The sequence below is a fragment of the Agelaius phoeniceus genome, chromosome 12, assembly GCF_051311805.1.
Source record: "Agelaius phoeniceus isolate bAgePho1 chromosome 12, bAgePho1.hap1, whole genome shotgun sequence".
Taxonomy (NCBI): Eukaryota; Metazoa; Chordata; class Aves; order Passeriformes; family Icteridae; genus Agelaius; species Agelaius phoeniceus.
In genome coordinates, this window is record NC_135276.1 from 10413427 (window position 1) to 10433291 (window position 19865).

The following is a 19865-nucleotide window of genomic DNA, read 5'->3' on the forward strand; positions in this document are numbered from 1 at the left end:
GGGAGACAAAAACCTTCCAGCTGCTCTCTGGTGCCTCCCATATCTGAGCCTCTCTCAAGTGCCTGTGCTGCTGCTTTTACAGCTGCTGTTGACTGTGATACTTTCAAGCCTCAGCATCACCCTGGATTTCCACACTGCAGCAAAGTGCCCAAGGAATAGAATCTACAATTAATTCACAGAGAGCTGCCCCAGTGTTTTCCATAAGTGAGAGTAGTAGGATAGAATTAACTTGTGTGAACTGTCTTGCTTCTGCCCCAGAAAAGCCCTACAGAACAAAAGCTTGGAAAATATATAGTAAGGGACAAGAAAGAGTAGGAACAAAGCAAGGCTGCAGGAGAACTCTACCCCAATCCTTCTCTGGGACCTCACCTGAACTAAATATATCATTTAGTGGTGCTCAAATATATTTAGCACGTCAGATAGATATCCTAATTATTTTCTTTGTGCTTTAACACTTTGTTGCCTGGGTTTTTTTTGTTGTTTGTTTTTTTTCCTAGTGTTCCACACATGCACATGAAACTGAAAAACTTTTTTCCCAATAGAAATGTAGTTTTAATCATAGAACAGTAGGGGTTGGAAAGCATCGTCTAATTCAACCTCTACATGCTCAGAGACCCAACCAGACTCTTTTTTAGGTCTACTTATCACATTATATATCAGGACATAGAAAATACTCCGGCCCTGACTGTGCTTTCTGTGCTGCATGTAAACATGTGTTAAAAAGACTTGTCCCTGAATGCCAGGAGAAGGAGCTGATTTCATTCTTTAAATCAGAGGAAACATGAAGTAGTTTTTGAGCTACTCCTTGCACTGCACCATCTAGAGGACTCCCCCATGTTGTCTTGCTCAAAAGTACTGAACTCTCTAAGACAACATTACTATGGACACTGAGTTGTAATAAGTTAGTGTCACAGTTGAGAGGGCCACAACACACAGAGTATCATCATATAACTTCAGAAAGCTTCAACCCAAACAGAGTAACACCTTACCTCACCAGAAGGCTTCAGGTGTCCATCCATACAGGTGTCACCTCAGAGGGGTCAAGGATCTGCTCCTCTTGTTCTTCAGCCCAACCTTTTATCCCCTCACTGTCCATGCCCTGCCCCTGTGTGCCCTCTGCTCCCTTTGGTGTTGCTCAGTGCCCCTGGGCACTCCATGGCTCATTGCTGTCAGTGCTGCTCACCTGCTGCTCACAGCTGCAGCTCATTGGGGATGAGGCTGGGCCCAGCCCCTTCTCAATCACCACAAACTGTGCACCTACAAGTTAGGAATAGGTAATAAACATAGGTTAGCATTATTTATTATGCTGATCAGTAAACAGTAAAATAAAAATTCTTTAACTCCCTGTTACCTCACACTCTGGTTGGTTTAATCTAATAAGGACAGATACCAGCTGATATTGTGTCTGTTTCAGAAAGTACTCACACAGCTGGCTCTACCAGCTTTTTGCTTTTGAAAGTCACTTATCTTTGAGATATATGGAATTACAAATAATCCTCATTACATAGCACAAGAATTTTTAAAAAATCAGAATGCAAGTATTTAAAAATATCTTATACATCTACAAAAAGACTTATACTTTGATCACTAAGCTGACAATGCAAAAATATCGAGCATACTACCTGTGTGACTATTTATAGATCAAACATTTACACTTCATGTATGTTTCTTTGTCTACAAATGCAGGCATTTTGTTGTTTCTTGACAAGTGAATAATTACCTCTGCATTAAAAGTTACTGTTCAACTGAAACCACAACCTCGCTCTCCAAAATAGCACAGGCTTAGCAGCTCTCTCTGGCTTGAAGGTCCAAGGAGGATATCACAGGACATGACTGCTGGCACTTTAATCAAGCTTGCTGCCCTGCTAAGAGCTTGTTCCTACACTGGCAGTGCAAGAGAACCATCTGTGTCCCACCTACACGAGGGGAGATGTGAGACCCTTCAGGGTTTGGTGTCCCTTTGGCATCACTGGATCTGCAGGTGACACACAGGTGTATGCAGTGAGTTCTGCATGAACATCCACAGGAAGAGTTAAGGGTACAGGAGGAGGCCAGAAGAAGCTGCTTTAATTGCAGCAGGCACTGTTCAGCTGATCCTGAGGCACTGTGTGTGCACCCAGCCTCCCTTGTGCCTCGCTCTCACAAGCACTGATGAGATAACATCAGGCAATCATGCAGCACCTGACCTGCTTCCACACCACTTTGTGTGCCAGCTCAAGCTACTTTTCTGGTAAACTGCTGCTTTTTACAACTGCTCACCTGTGTGAACTAGGAGCTTGGTATTCCAGGCAGATACTCCAAGCAGAGTTCTTCCACTGAGCTCAAGGATTTTCTCTCGTGTGTGTTGCCCACTGGAACATTCATTCATTTTAACAGATCCTCCTGACGTGTTTCATAATGCCCAAAAGTTTGACACGCCAGGACTTTAAAGACTGAGGATGACCAAAGTGAAGGTCTTCAGGAGGGACAGAAGACATTCAGAGACATGTGCACTGAGGTTTTACACCCACTGCAAGGCAGCTCCTGCAGGAAGAGAGAAGTATGTAACAATAAACTGTTTAAAGAGTCTTGCACTCCTGCAAAGAGAGAGCTGCTGTTTAGTTTCAGAAAGATGTGCACAAGGAAACTCTTCACGCAAAGAGGATTCAGATAATATACTAAAAACTTTTAAAAAAAAGGAAGATTGTAAATTGATCTCATGGAGTCAGGGAATAGTGAGTTGAATTTAGAAGATTAGAGGTTGAGTAGTAGAATACCTCACACTAAAGCTGTGTGTATTTTTATAATTTTATGCATACATTTACTTGCTAAGTTTTTGCAACACCAATAAGATAAAAAACACTGTAGGCAAAATTAGAGGGAAGGGAGGGAACACTTTTAATATTGGGGAGAACAGAAAGCATGCCTGAAAAATGCCAAGAATGATCAAATAGAGATAGTCAAGGATGCATTATTCTTTCATCTTCCACTTAGCAAGTATCTGTGAGCATTGAAAATGCACATCCCAGAAATGTTTCATTTTATTTGCATCCAAAGCCATATGATTCAACAATAATCCAAATTCCTTCAGAAGAACAAGAAGACCATGAGTCAGGTCTACAACCCCTGGGAGCAGGGTACCACAGGAGCGGATCAAAGGCACCAACGTAAGTGAAGCTGACAGCACGCATGAGCTCACCATTATGTCACCCCAAAAAGCAGCACCCCTGGGTTCTGCTGCCTTTCACACAGAGCAATGACTTCCAGTCAAAATGATCTTGGAGCAACAGGGACTCAGCTTAGCAGCTGATTGCCACAAAAGCTGTGCAAAGAAGGGTTAACTTGTGGAAGACACACACGCTGTGAAGCTCTTCTTCTTCTGTGGAATATGACTTCGGTGTAGAAAAAAAGGCACCGTTTTCCAAAATGGTACCAGTTTCCAGATAAGTTCTGAAAGTTTTCCATGCTGTTGATTTTATTTTGCACAAGGGGGAAAATAAAAAAAAAAACAAAACAGATGTACAGCTTGAGATTTTTTAGGCTGAGACAAGTTTCAGAGCTCAGATGATCAATGCCGATTTTGTTTGCTCAAGACGAGGCCACAAAATTATCAGCATTCCTAAAAATGGTGAAAACAGATTATTTTGGCTTAGTTCTGAGGTGTCTACCTGAAGTCTCCAGAATAGCTTTTACACACAATTCCAATGGCATCTCTTTTGTTCAGAAAGAAAGCTTTGATTGCAATTCACCACAATTCTAGTAGACAACAGGCAACTTAATCAAATTATATTTCTATAAACTACTCTTCAGTCTCACAGACTCCCTACAGTGGTGGATAGCTACTATTTGAATCCCTATATTCTGTCAATATTTTGAAAAAGTTTGTTAAAAACATTTCTTGCATTTGTACTCAGAAACAAACAACAATAGTTGATGTCTCTGGCTATTCTGCAAGTAAAGTGCACAAGAAGAGAAATAAAATTAATAAAATTTGTAATCAACATTATTATTCTTTTGCAATTGAGGCAAAAAAGAGGCTTTGCTGGTCCAGAAATAATAGCTTTATAATTAAGAATTTGCAAACCTTGGCAAAAAAAGGAACATTTCAACATTAGCTACTCTGAATAGTGCATTTTAGAGCAATTTCTCCCCACACCAAAAGAACAATTCCTTTTAAGGGAAGAGGATCAATTTTTCAGGTGTGGGTAACTCTTAAAGAAAACAAAGAAAAGTTTTGTTTTCTTTATATTTCAAAAGACCTCTAGAGACCAAAATATACAAACTCAAACATATCTAACCCAGACAGTGAAAGCCTGAGGTTTGATTACAGTGTATTACTCTCTCACAGGTTTAAATTAACTGAAGAGGACAAACAAGGAAGAAGAGTTCTTACCACTGATGGAATGAAGGGTCTTTTCTTTAACAAAGTAACAGGAGATATCACCTTTCCCTGAGAAGGAGTCATTCACTATAAGCACAATGTGTTATTATTGTGATTTTTAATTGAAATGTAAATTCTGGGAACACTCTGACCTGATTTACTCCCAGAAAAAGAGGGCAAAATTCTCATTTTCAAAGCACTATGTAGTCACTTCACTGTTATCAATGAGTCTTGGTCAATGGTCTGGCCTTCTACCACTGTGCAAAGCTGACAGTATTTCACAACTCTGAGCCATGGCATCTTTACACGGCACTGTTGATTGTTACAGCAAATAACTCCCCCTGATTTATTTCTTTGACAAAACACTTTTAAAGAAATAGTTTTAAAATAGTTCTGAAATGCCCAGGCTCTGTGGGCAGGATGCTGAACTGACAGCAGCATCAGACTGCAGCAAAGACTCCCTGGGACTGGGATCTCTCCTGCAAACCTCCTCACTTGCAAGGGCTTAAATCAAATCAGAGCTGTTGTTTGCACTCAAAATAAATAAATCAGAGTAATATGGAGTCTGGGTTGCTGAAAAATTAAACATGGGCCTAAGACAGCCAACAACTACCACATAAAAGATACCTTGACAAAGTCATCAACATCCAGGTATTACATGAAATCCAACTTTCCAGCTGATATAAACAGTAGAGGAAAAGCCTGAATTATCCTAACTTCTTATCCTTTCTGTGTATGTTCACATGTACAGCAAAAATCATAATATTAACTGTGAACAACAGTCACATTTCAATGTACTCATATCTTGACAGGGAAAATCATTAGAGCAAGATTACATAAGAAGTCCAGCACTTTCTGCTGAAAGCTGAGGTGAAAATGCAACTTGATAAAAAGGAATAAAATAATTCTGGCAGCAGGAAGATCATTTAGAAGGATAATAATAATAATAACAACAACCAAAAAAGAGAAGGGATTACTGATCTTGGAAATCCATAGGGCAGGAATTAAACACTATAATCAAATTGTTTTTGCAACCATTTAGCATCTCATTTTCTTGCTGTGCAAGCTGAAGAACCACTTGAGACAGGCCATCTTGGAGAGTAACAAAGTGCACCAATAACTAACACGGGATGAAAAGAATATTGATAGCCTGTGACAAGCAGCTTCCTGAGAAATGTTTCTTAGTCAAATAGCAGCAATCATTAAATATATGAGGGTCAGACAATTTAATCTGCTCTTTTTATATGGATTAGTTTAGCAAAGTAACAGAAGAGACAATTAATGACTCCATAGCTTTTCATGCCATGACACTAGCCCATCACTTTTAAAACAAATACTTGAAAGATGATTTCCTACACTACTGAATATGGCCACACTCATTTTAGCAACTATTAACAGCACTGATAAGGACTGACTTTATTATGAGACACAATTACACATTCCAGAAAATCATTACAGTAAAAGCACAGACTATCTTTTAAACAAACAGATAACTAAATATTTTACATAAAGATTTAAACAGCTATACTTTCCAAACTGAAACCATAATCCTGGAGAGGCTCCACTTCTCTGTGTCATTACAGATTTTATCATACAATCAGATTTATGTCTAGGGACAGAACCCTGGTATCAGTGAAACACATACAATACTTGAATGAAACATGGTTACTGTTCAAGTGTGAAGAAAATAGACATAAAAATTCAGGGCAGGAGGCAAAGAAAAAGAATCATTACAGTCTAAAGAAGAAAACTCCTGTAGACTGAAAAAAATAAGTGTAACCTGGTTGGGGAAAAAATGTATCTCATTCTACAAATTAGTAAAAAACTACACACAACTAAAATAAGGCCAGTTTAAATCTTCTATTTAGAAAGTCAGAGCACTAGTCCACAAAGAATAACTAAAAGAATTTCTAACAGGTAAAGTAAAATTTCAATTTAGCCAAGAGTCCAGCTCTGATGGAAACTGTTACAAGTCATTTTAAGGGCAGCCATAAAGCTCTTGCAAGAAGCAGGCATCTGTCCAAGGCCACCAGACACCCAGCAGCAGCCACACCATCTGATCCACAGCTGCATTTCCAACCTGCCCTGATGCAGAAAGTCTTGCCAGTGTTCCTGGTGTTCCAGGATCTCCTCAGGTAGCTGTTCCTACAGGACACAGCATTGCACTCACACAGATCTTTCAGTACCTTGCTTTTCTCAGGTGTTTCCCTCTTGGCCCTTTCTGACAGTTGTTTGACAGATGATACAAATTGCCTGACACAGATTTTAAACTCAGATATTTAAGAAAACGAATTACGGCTGATGTCTTTGGCATAATGCTTTGTGACACAGATAGTTAGGGAGTGACACAGCTGGAAAATAATGTAAGTTGAAAGCACTTGTAACAGCTCAGGATTCAAGGTGACTTTGTGCTATAAATCACTACTTTTATAATTGTTTTGAGATACACTTTCTGGATGAGAGACAAAGCCCAGGAGATTCAACAGGTCTGTTTCCAACTGAATTCTCTGTCGTTTTTATCAAGCCTAGCGAAACTGCAATTCCAAGTCAAAGCATGCTCATCAAAGCTTATACAGAATCAGATTCCACAATTAGTCTTTCAAGATTCACTCCTTTAGCATTGGTTGCTGAGTGTATATTTCCACCTCTTTTGTCTTTAAAGATGAAAAAGTGTTATTTGAGCTAGAGAGGAAGAGACATCACACACATTTCCACTTCTCTGCATACTCACACAAAGAACTCCTAGCATGCTGAGCTAAATAAAATTCCTGATGCTTTTTTCCCTGGTCTGTTCAATAGTGCAGTAGGACAAGAGAGGAAAGCAAGTGCATGCCCTTGATGTTATTCAGGTTGGCAGCAACTGACCTGGTGCTATTATTCTGGAAGCTTTCTTGTGCTGGCTCTACATTGCCCCAAAGACACTGGTCACCTACAGCACAGATGAAAGCACAGGTCCTCTAACTTTAGTTTTCTTGGTGAAACAAAGCAGAAACAACAAAATACCACCTCCACCTCCAAAACCTACCACCACCACCAGCACATATTCAAAACAGCCCCCAAAACCACATAATTCTGAAGACTGAGTGTAATACAAAGGAAAATGAGGCTAAAGAGCACTCAAAAAATAATTAGATGGTAATAGTGAACTTGACCTTTTTTTTTTAAAGCAGTTTTAACTTTATCATTCAAAGTTTTCTAGTAGCACTTAGAAGAGAGACCTAGAACATAGCACCAGACTTGTTCTATAATACTTTGGCAGATCCACAGACACTGCTAACACCAAGGGCACATCTTTTATTCAGATAAAATTAATCCTAAAAGGTGAACCTTGGAAGTGTATGCAACTCAGTCTAAATGAGTTTTTTGAGACAACTGATACATTGTGTGTTTCATGTATAGAAGGGGGCTGAGGTGCAAAACATAGATCCTGATGGTCTTCTGAAGGTTTTAAACTTCTGAACAAGAAGAATTGGAAATTTATTTTTCCAATCCTACAACACCATTAGCTTAAAATAAGCATAGAGTGCTATCACATACAGGAAGGAGTAACAAAATCCAGCCCTATGGTGCTATGCAACAACTCAGTAAATCTGGCCCTACTTAAGTTTCAGTGGCCACCAACAGTGTGAAGTATTGCTCAGTGGGAGAAAACAAGGCAAATCCAGTCCAGAGTAACCCACCCATTTTAATTAAAAAACAAGAATGGAATTAAAGGCTGCTTTAGGCAGTAATGGTAAAGTTGAATTAACATCAATACGGGAATCTTCCATTTATCATCCCAGAACAATCACATTTTAGCATTTTTATTCTTTCTAAACATGACTAAATTCAACAGTCTTAAATAAACACGAAGAACAGAAAGTTTCATGTTGGGTGACTCAAATGGCCTGGTTCAGCTCAGTTGCACAACAAGCTATTCATTGATTTGGGGCAGAGAGACTTCACCCAGGAGCTCAGACTGCCTCAAACACCATCCAGTGGTTCATGGAGTTATTACAGGACAGCCCCTGCTCCTTCTGCATCCCTCTCCCTTTGCAGGAGAAGTAGTTACAAATATGTCAGAAAAACTGGACACACAGGAAGGCAGCTCTACCTCAGCCAAGGGGGAAAACAGCTGAAATAGAAACCTAAGGATATTGAGATGTAAAAACAGGTAAGAGGAAAAAAACAAACCCTAAAAACTACAGCTGCCATTTTATAGAGGTGTTGCATAAATGACCTTCATCAGCCAGAGCTAGCAAATCAGTCTGTACAATGACACGAGCATGAAATTCATATTTTAGAATTAGGTACCATGTAATTCACACCCTCTTTGCATTTTAGTCCCCCTATGTCCCTCAGAGGGGAGTGCTCAGCACCACTCCATCTGCCTTTGCCAAAGCCCAGCCCTTCCCCGTGAGTGCCCGCCCTACACACACTGAAAGACAAGATTAAGCAGCCCTAACTAAAGGAAGGAAGGCAACCTAGCTGCTCTGTTAAGAAACAGACAAGTTGTTGACTTCTTTCTAGACAATCACTTTTTTGCATCATTTGGAGAAAAGATTCCGAGGAATGACAATGTCATTGACTGTCCTATTGTAATGTAGTCACACAAGAGACTCTGTTCTTTGCCTCCCCCCTCTGCCATTGCAAAGAGCCTTGTTGTGCTATCAGACTTCCATAAGACATTTTAGAAACATATTACTCAACTACATTGCTTTATTTTACAGCAAACTTTATTTTAAAGCAAAACTGCTTTAAGACAGCACCCTACAACCTCTGTTTTTTTGACTTCAGCCTAATTTCTAAAACATTCATGCAATTGTCTTTCACATGTTTAACATTGCTTCTACCCCTACACTCCAAAAGATCAAAAGACTTCACTAAGAAGGGCCCTCTGTAGGTCAGGTGCAAACACCTGCTCCACCCAAGGCACACAAAGCATCCTACACAGATCCATCTTTCGGCTCAGGTTCTCAGTTATGTCTGCCTTCAGTGAAGATGTCCTAATTTACATCTTACTGCACACTTGGTCCTTTTCACAAGTCACTGTAATTCCCTTGGCAGGAAGTTATGGACATTATTTAAACACATGGAAAACTGAGACAGAGAATTTAAATGCATCTCTGTTTATCACCATTAAGATCTGAAGCACTTAGGTGAGATATTCTCATCAAAGTATGCTTCACTATACCATTATTCCTAACTCATATATTAGGCAGGGTACTAGCCTAATTAATTAATTTAATAAGTTAAAAAAAAGTTATTTCAAAATTTGGGAGGTGTATTTCCAAACAAAAAACTCAGGTGTTTTCTAGTTGTATTTGTATTTCACCATCCTGGTCCTGGAATATTCTGACAGCTGAAAAATAAATAATTTAAATAATTATTAAAAGAAAGGGCAGCATATTACTCTAGATCCTTAAATCATCAGAATTGCTGCTAAATAAGAGAAACCAGAACTATAAGAACCCAACAAACAAACAAGCTCTGTAAAAAGAATTCCTGCTATAAGGCTCTTACCTGCCAGGATCTCACACATTCGTGGCAGCTGCCACTGCACAGGAAGCGTAACAATGACCCTAATGGGAATGCTGATCTTAACAAAATGACCTGGTACCCAGTGGAGGCTTAGAAACAGCCAACACAGCTTGTGAGATCCAAGGAACCTGAGAACAACCTCTCACTGATGCAAGTAACAAAACAGGGTTATGGCAACACAATTGTCTTGAATGTAATGCACCCTAATTCACATGCTGGAAAGTCTTCATGGGATAAATCGTATTTTTAAAGGCAGTTATTCTTTTGTTTACATGTATGCATTCACAGGGGAAAATGAGTTGAAGCAAGTACTGGGAAGTGCTCTGCAGTGAGCAGTTGTGCTGCCAGCAGGGACCTGAGGGGTTCCTCCGTGTGGGCTGTGAGCAGAGCATCCTCACACCTGGGGGCAGTGTCTGGGTGCCCTGCACAGTGCCAGAGGCATCCTCACACCCCACCTGCCCCAGCCACAAGGCCATGGCAAAGGAGAGGCTGCCAGAGCTGCCCAAAATGCAACTGCAGGAAATAGGTTTTGTTTCAAAGCCAGGTGACAGCTTAACCTTTGCAAAAAGAGAGAAAAAGAAGGAAGCACAAGTAATTCAATAAATAGTTATATCCTTCACTTTTACAGCAGATAACTTCTCCATTCCCCCAGCCTCAGAAGGGGTAAGAGCAGTAGATGAACATTGGGTTATTCACATCTCAAATTGCAACAAAGTAATCAGTTACACCATCAACAACAATAAACTAGTCAGCTGCACTGAAGTTAAATATTCCATTGGAGCAAATACATACATCTAACAGCTGGTAACTGCTAGCAGCTTCAGGAAGAAATCATTGCATTGTTTGTTTACATTTTAGCTGATTTCTAAGCCTTCAGCAATATGATTTTTTAAATGGGAAGATAAGAGATTATACAAAGGTTGCTTGGTTTCAAATTACCATTATTCTACATGAATGTGATGCTACAGTGTAGTTTCCTCTGCTGCTATAAGTTATCTATAAGCATTTAGGCACTATTCCACTTTACTCACCCACTTCCATGGTTCCAAAATCTACTGGGTGTGTTTCAGGTTAGGAGAATGAAAATCCTACTCAGTATGGTTGAAAACACAAGTGTAAATGGGTGATTCTTCATTGGTACAAATACTTTATGTAATTCAATAGGATTGTTTCATGTGCTTCACAGGTTAGTGCAAGAACAAGTCATATGAAACATATTTAAATAGGGCAACAGAACCTGCACGGGATGAGCAAGAGACATTTGACTTGACATTTGTCAAGTCTCTCAACAGTCCAAATGAGTACAGCTCATTGGTGATACCCTATGAACACTTCCATATTCCAGATTTCACACCAGCATGTATGTACTAGTGACCTACACTGCACAACAGCATAGCAAGAGTAAGGAATCCACCACCAGGAGTTGTGTATTTCACTGAGCTCCAGAAAGGAGTCTGAATGCTTTCATAATTGTAACAAGGACTCAGGTAGGTGTTGCAGCCACTGAGACATGAGTCTTGTCTCTCTTACATCTGGTTTAAACCAGCACAAATAAAGAGGAATCAAGGTGTGGATTCCCTTCTTATTTCTGTAGCCAAGTCACTGCTGAATTGATGCAAATTGCTTAACTAATCCTTACTAGCAAAGTCCCTTACTTTACTGAGGAGCTAAAATTATATTTATCTGCTTTAAGGGAACTAGTGTTGTCCAATACTTACATTTACAGAATATTTTGAGAGTCCTAAACAAATGGTGCTATTGAAATAAAAAGCAACATCATCCCCTTTTGTCCTGAGCAGCAAGCCAATGTGGGGAACTCTCCACTAGGAGAAATTGATGATAAAGTCAGCTCCTTCTCTGGCACCAACAAAATGCTGTTTCCCTGAACACAGGCGGAATTAGACAGCTGGAGATGGTTTCTTTTCTCTTAATTCTAAGCTTTCTTTTCTCAGCATTCAACTTAAAACACTTTGACACTTCTCTCAAGTAAAGCTTACTAGTGTTCACGTGGTTCTGACTGATGTTTTTTTACTTTTCCTTTCTCCTTACAGGCTGTTTCTCCTGCATCATTCCACCAAACCCTCATGCTGAAGGCTCCACAGAGGCTCTCAGTCAGCAGGGATGCCGGGGATGTTCTGGGCGGTGTCCCCGAGGGTGCCCTGCGGGGGCTCCGGGTGTTTCGGGCTCACAAAGGCCTTGATCCCTGCTCGCTGTCAGAAACCAGGCTCTGCCAAAGGCCCCGGGTTCAGCCCACTGCAGCCTTAGCAGCAGCACCATCTATTACTAATAGTAGCTACACATAGGCAAACTTGTCCTGGATATTCTCAAGTGAGTCTTTAGTTCCCCTTTTTCTTCCTTTGTGTGTTCCGAGTCCTGCACTGGTGTTCCCAGAAGTTCTCATGCTGATTACATCCAGTGTGGTAAAGCCAGCTGAAAATATTCCTCTGTACATGTTCAACTGGTGCAGTATTTTGGGCATGGTTATAAGTTGTTCTGCTTTTGAACACAGCAGATGGGACAACAGCATCTCTACTACAATTATAATAGTGTAAGTGTGCTTTGTCCAGGATGGCTTTACACTCCACAGGGTGCTTTTCTACTGGCAAAATACTTCTTTGCTTACCTGCCTATGTACAGTTAAAGAAATGAAAATATGATATACTGGTATCAGCAGCAACTCAGGTGTTTCTAATGATACATTCTGTTTTACTTTTACTGAACCAAATTATTTCCCTTCCCACCCAGGACATTAAAAAATTATTTTTAACAAGTAGACTTCTGCTTTTGCAGCTCATGTGAAACATATTTAAACAGTACCTGCAAGAGATTAGCAAACATTTGTCAAAGTTCTCGACACTCACAATGAGTACGGCCTGTTAGTGCTACCTTTAAAACAGTTGTTTTATTTTATTTCACAATTAAACCTTTTACAAACCCTGACTCAGGAGAAAGAAAAAAAAATACCAAAGTAATTTGTTTTGTCTTCAGGGGGAATTTTGCCCCTCTGCAAGAACAATCAGCACAAGTGGATTCCTAATAAGACTGTGATATTATGTGGCATTGTTGTTGAACAGGTTTTCTAGTGACTTGTACATGAGATTTTTATGAAGTAAGAAAATAGGCAAACATGAAAACATCCTTAGGTTTTAGATCTCAAAGACACAAGAAATACTTCCTTTAAGCAGGTGTGCCTTCCTGGGCAGCTGTTTAAGATTAGTAAATTACAAGGTCAGGATTCTATTCTTAAATATGGCTGAAGAATAAACTCTTCAGTCTGGCAAGTTGGAGTCAAGCTGCCACAATGAGCACCTGTTGAGAAAGGCCATTATTTGAAGCTGGAGGTTCTGGGTGAAAAGATCACTGTGAATTAATTTTGATTGCTTTACAAAACTCTCCATAACAAATGGTCTCTGACAAGGGTATCAGGGGACTTCCATTTGAAGGGGAGAAAAAAAAAAGATTTTGTTTCTAGGAAGGTAACATAATCTCTGCAGTGACATTAAAACACACCAGTGGCTGCACTTGCTTGAATCTCTCTTCTGAAGAGATTGTATTTGCTTAGGTTACCAGGTATTAGGTTTTGGGAAGGGAAACAAATTATATCAAAATCTTATCTAAAAAGTTAGCTCAAAAGAATATGGCCAGAGATCCATGAATCTTGAATTGTTAAGGCATTTATTTGCTAACAAGTTTAATCACAGACACATTTCTGGGTGTTCTGGTTTGCTACATGCATTGCCAAAAAAATAGGAGGAGAAAAGAATAAATCAAAACAAAGAGGTTTTGCACTTGACTGAATAAATCAGCAGCTTTCTTGTATGTGTTAACTCCAATAGTAGTTAAAGTAAGTTAAAGTAGTAGTAAGGATAATAAGAATATCTGGGAAGCTTCTCTTGCTTGGTACACAGGCTACTGAATGAAACACTCTGTCTCTCTGAAAAGAAGTTTTCATCCAAAATACACAGCAGCGCTACCTGTCTGTCACCCCCTGATTAAATCTAAGGCCAAGCTTACCATCTGTTTGTGCAAATGAAAAACGTAATATTCTACCAACTACTCTGCGTGACACTTTACTTAAGGGTTTCCTGCAAAATGATTTTCAGTTCTGCCAGGGATTATTTTTAGAACAAAAAGAATCACCAGAAACCACTATGCTTTTAGCTAATAATCATTATCCAGCTGACTTTATGCTTGATTTGTCAACTCTTAGCCATTAATTTTATATAAATTATGACTTCTGATTCCTTCCAAACTGGCTGTAGTAAAAACTACATGCATATGAAGATAATAAAATGCTCATAATGAATTCCTTTTTTTATGTGTGTTCTATTTTTAAAGTAACCTGAATTATATCATCAAGATATTAATTGCACCTACACAAAAATTTGGGTGTGGCTGGATTCATACGAGTACCAGAGGGTTGTGCCTATGGAGATAGCAAAATCACTGTAGTCATAATAAAGTCAGAATGTGGCCACATATTCTGAGAAATAAAAGTAAAAGAAGAATTCTAAGTAAATCAGACCCTGCACTCAGTTAATTTATGGTATAGGCAGGAATCAGTCTGATATTTGACCACCAGCCATATAATGTTTCCAACTTTGGCAGAACCTGTTTTACAGCACAGGGCACATGATGGCCACCCAAAGAAACAATTACTGATGCTCTTCTATTTCTTTCTAAAACCCAGACTGATATATTGTCATAATCCCAGAAATATTAGAGGAACTCTTCCAGCAGAGGTGCATAGCTGTTGTAAATAAAACTGATGACCTGACCTGTTTGGAGTTGAAGGTAAACTCTGCATTGAAGAAATGTATGTCAGCTCCATGTACTGCACATGCCTTTGACAGCAGCACAGTCCTGCAGCCCTCATGCCAGCTCCTGCCCTCCCAAACCTTCCCAAAGATGGATGCACGAGGGAGGGACTGACTGAACAGACACTGGCCAGTATAAACTGCTTCTATTTGAACAAGTTGAGGACTTCTTCTACCTAATTTTCTTTTCTATCCAGCTTCAGCTCTCCTATATAACTCTTAATATAGATATATATATATATATTTGACCAACAGATTGATTCTCTTGTCAATTCCATTATTCATCTAACATAAGACATGAAGCAATGGGTAAAAGGGGAAAAAAATCCCATAGATGTTGTTTTATCTTAAAAAGACAAGAAAAGATTAAGTCTTTCTAATAATGCCTCTGTGATTCTATTATAGCACATTAAAAACACAATGCACACCAGAAAAGTATGAGCAGTGGGAAATCTGTAATATATCACTTGCTTTTTTTCTTCATGTCTCCAAAATAAACTACAACTTTCCCATGTTGAAAAGTTTTTCCTTAAGTTAATAAAATCTGTCACTTTCCATAATGGCTGATTGGAAGAAAGTCCACAGGTGCAGCATTCTGTTGTTCACAGCTTGGGAAGTCATGGCTTATAATAAAAAGCCCTCTGTGTTATGGTCCTCCTTCCCCATCAATTCACATCAAGTGTTATTAGAATCATCTGCCACCTCAGTGGTGCTTCCTCTGTGCTCAAACTGCAGAAGCAACAATGACATTTTAGTGCTCTGCAGGTGCTGCTGTGTGTGGTCAGGGACACAGAAGTGTGGCCTGCTATTGTTCTCCAGCAGCACTTTGATCTCAAACACAAAAAGCACAAAAAGCCACGGAGCTGCCTGCCCTATTCATTCTTATGCTGGGCTGATACTCAGCGCAGAGAGAAAGAAGAGGTGACAAGAGCTGGGCAATCCATAATATTTATTTCAACAAATGCTTCAAATCTTTTTAAACATCATAAAAACATGGCTCATTAAACTACAACAGCCTTGAAATTGTGTTATAAAACCACAAAACAAAAATCAATACTTCTGCTGAAAAGGAGGTAATGAAATATATCGAGTTGGTTGGAAAGTGGTTTGTATGAATCATAATATTATTATGTGCACAACGCTTCTGCTCCCAATACTTAAAGTTAACAAACTAGGGAGTGTTTTCTATCCCATCACTTAAACAGGTGCCACAAGGTGGTATTTATCAGTTATTTTCCAGACTTGATCCTTCTGCCATAAATAAGGCTGGGATACAGGACGCTTAGCAAAAGGGGATCAATCCAAGGCATATTTGCTACCTGAGCTTCAGCTGTTGTATTATTTCACAGTCTGATCAATACTGTGCTCCACAACAGCAAGGGAAAAAGCCACAACATCACCCTGATGAGTCACTGTAGGTTTACTGCTGAACCAGAAAGAGATAACATTTCTGATTTTACAAAGACTAAAGTTGGTTAGCAGCATTTGACCACTATTAAATAGTTTAACTCTCAATTTCAAGTCTTTTGCAGTGACTTGTCCAGATTTTCAGCAGTTACATAAACTCTTCTGGAAACAACACTCCCTCTGCTGAAACAAAATGCTGTGAAACATTACTAGAACTCTCTGATTTTATTTTAACTGGAGTTATTGGTCTGCAAGTGAATTCAGAGAAATCTGGTAGTTAAAAGCATTTTGATGCTGACAATAATGGCATCAATATTTTTCTCAGTCGACTACAAATACCTAGAAACAATAAAGAACAGAAGGAAAAAGAGATTGAATAGTAACTAAGTAAAGCTAGCCAAAGGCTCAGCAGCTACTAGTAGCCACTGTACTCTCACCCTCCTCAAAAATAAACCCCCAAATCTGCCAAACTCTGTTTGTAATGCAATCAGAAGGCAGCAAAGCTTCCCATCCTGAAATCAGTTCATTTAAAAGGACAGTGCTGTATCCACACAAGCCTTTCAAGATGAAATAAAGAAGAAAACTGTGCATTGATGGAAGGTGTAGGGAACTAAATGCAGTTTTTAAGACTTGTGCAGATTCCTTTAATGATTTCCACCAAAAGAGAAAACGCATAATATTCAACAGAGTCCAGCCTGGGCTCTGGGAAGAGAGGAATACAGACCAGAACATGAGACTTCTGTACATCTGATTTGCTGAAGAGAAACAAGGTCCCTGATTTAGGACAAACTCACCCAACACTTCCATAGCTGCCCCTGCTGTAGCCAAACTCTTTTCTGCACATCATTTCTTACATAAGAACATAGCAGGGCAGACTGAGCCCTTTTAGTGTGCCTCAGTATGAGGCACAGACCATGATGCATGTCCATCCCATCATTTTAGACACTTGTGGTGGCACTGGGAACACTCCAGATGTCCACTCACCATGAGAAAACAAAAGCTTAGTTTGGTCCCCCAGCAGAAAAATCTCACTTCCTACAGCCTGTGAGCTCCTAATCCCAGAATGGGGGATTGGTTCTGCAGAAGCTGAGGAAATGCCATCCTGTGAATGAAGATCTCAACTTCCCTTTGGCATGCAGAATGAACCAGCTTCTCCAATTCCAGCAGGGAGCCTTTCCAAATTATGCTTTTTACTACTTAACAGGAGGAGGAGAAAAGGTGCTATAGCTGGTAGCTACTGATATTTAATCTTACACTTATTTTTACTTTATTGTTTTCTATAAATAGTCTTGTCTTTCACCAGCTCTACTGCTGTTAGAACCTTTTCCAGTAACTGCATTACACAGAGCCTTAACCCCTGAGAGGGAAAGAAAGGAATGAGGGGGTGGAAGGGGAGAGACAACTACTAATCCTGCAGAGAGAGAATCACATCATCACAGGACTCCCTGCTACTTCAGAGCCTTCTACAGTAACCAGCTGTATCAGAATTTTGTTTGCTTAAGGTTGAATCTCCCCAAAATGTTATTTGGAAATGCAGCAGCTTGGATCTGACCCTCCACAGCCCCCAGTCACATCCCACGCCAGCTACAGGTCCTGGCTGCATCTGCACATTGCCCCTGCCACTTGCATACATAAAAATTGATCACACACTAGACTCATTTATTTCCTTTGATAACATTAAAAAAATAATAATTTCATTACTTTTTGTGGGAAAACTGCTGTCCAGAAGGGCAGGAGGCATTAGGATGATCTCAGTGTGTTTGTCTAGGATGTCAGCTGGTAACTGTCCACTATCACGGGGCTTGGGCCATGATTTTAAGTGACTCCGTGTCAACACATTTTAACAGCTTGATTATTAGACAGGGTAGCACGTTCTAAAAATCATGATTCCTAGCAATGGTTTAAATGGAGCATTGCATAAATTGGAATAGCAAAATAAATCATTGAGCAAGCTTCAAATTTAGGCCAAATTGCAAAAGAGGAGGGGGGCTGGGGAGGTGGAAATTGCTGGCCATATTCTTCATACGTTAATGTTGTCAATATCTAATTCTCAACTAAAAAGTAAGTAAGTCCTTCAAGATGAGTAGTAGAGCATAAGAAAGTGTTAGAGACTTGCACCAAAACCAGCAGCTGCAGGACTCCAATTTGCAGAGTTTATTTCAGTGCACTCTCCACTACACCACGCTGGCCATGAGCCCTTTCACATCATCCTGCCTCAGACAATACCTCAAACAAACCAGAAAGTCACTAAGGCAACAAGTCTGGCCCTAAATTGTCACACTGTATGTTACCCAGCATTGTTCTTTTTATTAAATATGACCTTTGCAATTCAACATACTTTTTCTTACCATTTTCTTCATATATGTGAAATACATAAAGAGAACTTCTTACCTGAATCTGTTATCTGTGATAAATATCACAGAACTGGAAATCAGCTCTGGGTACTTGTTCATAAGGCAGCAATAGAATCAGTATTTCCTTGTACTGTTCCCAAGAAAGGGATATCTTGTCTACATGGAAAATTTTAGAAGATTGTGGCTACATCAAATGGTTTAGCAAAAATACAGTCTCTTGAGACCTTCTGCAAAATCTGATTATTTGATTATACAAATACAGTGAAAATGTGTCTATAATACAGGATTAACTTTTGAACTTCATCTAATAAGTGACAAATAACATACTGAGGTACCAGCAGAGCACTTCCAGATGTTCCAGTAGATGCTGAAATGCAAAATACTTGTGTGGTGGCTGAACCATTTATGTTCTCTTAGAACCATTTATGTTCTCAAACAGTAGCCATGTATGATACACATAGTAAAAGACCAGTGAGAGATTTCCTATCTAAATACCCAAAATAAGCAAAATTAAAGGTAAGGAACTAAAGGAATTAAAGGTTAGTTCCAACAACACATCAGCAGATTGGAGCAACTGGCTGAAGCCACACGTGCCCTGAACCAGAGATGAAACTTCCATCTCCTAAATTATCCCCTTGCATTTTAGCCACAAGCAAAACATCTAGATAAGCCTCCAGGGTTCCAAATCACTCATAATTAAAATGTAATAAATTCCATTCAGCAGTGCTAACAATAAAGGAATATGTGTGCACCAAGCCAGTGCATCCTTAGAGAGTGAAAACAACAAAACCACAGGTTCAAACAGCACCGATGCAGGAATTAAATTCCAGTATTGTTGTTAACTTTTCATTTTCACTAATGGCTTTTAAGAAAGCCAGACATTTTTCCTCAGTCCATTTTACCTTTTCCCTCCATTTGACAAATATTGATTTTCATTTCCTCCAAGTTTAAGTGCATTGAATGCTACTGTGACTGGTTTGTTTGCTTTTTTGTTTGTGTCCCAGCTTTATTGAGGATGCCAGCATGAATGCATACAGCTTTCAGAAGAAGGAATTGGTTTAATAACTTCTTAAGATCCAGGAGAGAACACAGGGGCCCAGTCTGCTTTTTGTATAGGTCATGCAGGAAAAGTGACTCTAGGTGCCTGTCTGATGTCAGTAAGAAAACTCTGAAGTAACAGCCTCAGTGTTTTAAGCTGCTACTGCTGTGCTCTGTAACAACAGGACAAATTAAGGAGTTTTCTCCCCCCACTTCAGTGCAAATTTAGACATACTCAGTAGCATTTTAAGCTAAGCCTATTTTGCAGGCAATTGTCCCTTTAGGAAGCTAGGTTTGAAACACCTCATGAAATTCTGGCTCAAACAAGCCATAGCTTTATGAATTCTTTTCTGCCTGACTCACTGATAC

General features: G+C 39.5%; 1 long non-coding RNA gene across 1 annotated transcript in view; it reads right to left on the minus strand.

The window, feature by feature from the left end:
- Positions 1 to 19865, minus strand: part of LOC143695097 (uncharacterized) — a 182362-nt gene that overhangs the window by 160637 nt on the left and 1860 nt on the right. The window contains exons 2-3 of the long non-coding RNA XR_013184014.1: positions 2260 to 2523; positions 990 to 1257 (exon numbers count right to left, since the gene is read on the minus strand). This is a non-coding gene — a long non-coding RNA (uncharacterized LOC143695097). The remainder of the gene's footprint in view (positions 1 to 989; positions 1258 to 2259; positions 2524 to 19865) is intronic.